This window comes from Schistocerca cancellata, chromosome 2 (assembly GCF_023864275.1).
Source record: "Schistocerca cancellata isolate TAMUIC-IGC-003103 chromosome 2, iqSchCanc2.1, whole genome shotgun sequence".
NCBI classification, from domain to species: domain Eukaryota; kingdom Metazoa; phylum Arthropoda; class Insecta; order Orthoptera; family Acrididae; genus Schistocerca; species Schistocerca cancellata.
This window is the reverse complement of record NC_064627.1, coordinates 1,014,631,267-1,014,632,555: the sequence shown is the minus strand read 5'-3', so window position 1 is coordinate 1,014,632,555 and position 1,289 is coordinate 1,014,631,267. Positions and strand designations below refer to the sequence as shown.

At 50.6% G+C, this 1,289-nt stretch overlaps 1 non-coding gene across 1 annotated transcript; it reads right to left on the bottom strand.

Moving 5' to 3' along the window:
• Nucleotides 1–696: 696 nt before the first annotated feature.
• Trnat-ugu (transfer RNA threonine (anticodon UGU)) lies at nt 697–771 on the bottom strand. Its single transcript has one exon. It is a non-coding gene; the product is annotated as a tRNA-Thr (tRNA).
• Nucleotides 772–1,289: the final 518 nt, after the last annotated feature.

The following is a 1,289-nucleotide window of genomic DNA, read 5'->3' as shown; positions in this document are numbered from 1 at the left end:
TGAGCACTATAGGACATAACTGCTGTGGTCATCAGTCCCCTAGAACTTAGAACTACTTAAACCTAACTAACCTAAGGACATCACACACACATCCATGCCCAAGGAAGGGTTCGAACCTGCGACCGTAGCGGTCACGCGGCTCCAGACTGTAGCGCCTAGAACCGCACGGCCACTCCGGCCGGCCCGCCTTTAGGGGCAGTTTCCCACTCCAAGGACAATAGAGTGCCCAGAACCTCTGGCCACCCCTCCGCCCTCTTAGACATGGCCGTTGGCGGAATGTGGGCTACTTCTTATGCCGGCAGTCTTCGGCCGTCAATGCTGATCATTAATCAAAATTTAAGCTGTGGCGAATTTCTAACGCGGAACCGTGAACGTTTTGATTGTTAATCAAAGACGCTCCCCCCCCCCCCCCCCGCCCCCTTTTTTTCGATATAGTTCGTTGCGACTTCACGTAAACGTGCAGCGTTTTCTTGATGGGGTTTCACAAATATTTGGTCCGGTGTGGTAATTTTGAGATAAAGAATTTGAGTCGCGGTCGGCTCGAATCGAACTCTATATGACGGTAGTACCTGTTCCCGAAAGAACAGTTACCGTGGATGACCATGCAGCTTTGCTAGAAATGAAATGATAATTAAATGGACACCCTAGCTGCAAGCAGGCGTTGATATGCTTCATTGGGGACATGTCGAAAATGTGTGCCCCGACCGGGACTCGAACCCGGGATCTCCTGCTTACATGGCAGACGCTCTATCCATCTGACCCACCGGGGGCACAGAGGATAGTGCGTCTGCAGGGACCTATCCCTTGCACGCTCCCCGTGAGATCTACAGTCCCAACATGTCCACACCACTACATTCGTAGCGCGCCTTATAGATGTTTGCCCATCATACTCATTACTCGTGGCAGATTAATCTACCAAGTCCCGTACGAGTTCGGGCATAGCGTTCGAGTCCCGGTCGGGGCACACATTTTCAACATGTCCCCAATGAAGTACATCAACGCCTGCTTGCAGCTAGGGTGTCCATTTAATTATCATTTCATTTCTAGCAAAGCTGCATGGTCATCCACGGTAACTGTTCTTTCGGGAACAGATACTACCGTCATATATAGTTAAAATATGGCTTCCCGCCCGTTGACCTTCTTGTGTGAACGCACACGCTATGCCCGAACTCGTACGGGACTTGGTAGATTAATCTGCCACGAGTAATGAGTATGATGGGCAAACATCTATAACGCGCACTACGAATGTAGTGGTGTGGACATGTTGGGAATGTGGATCTCACGGGGAG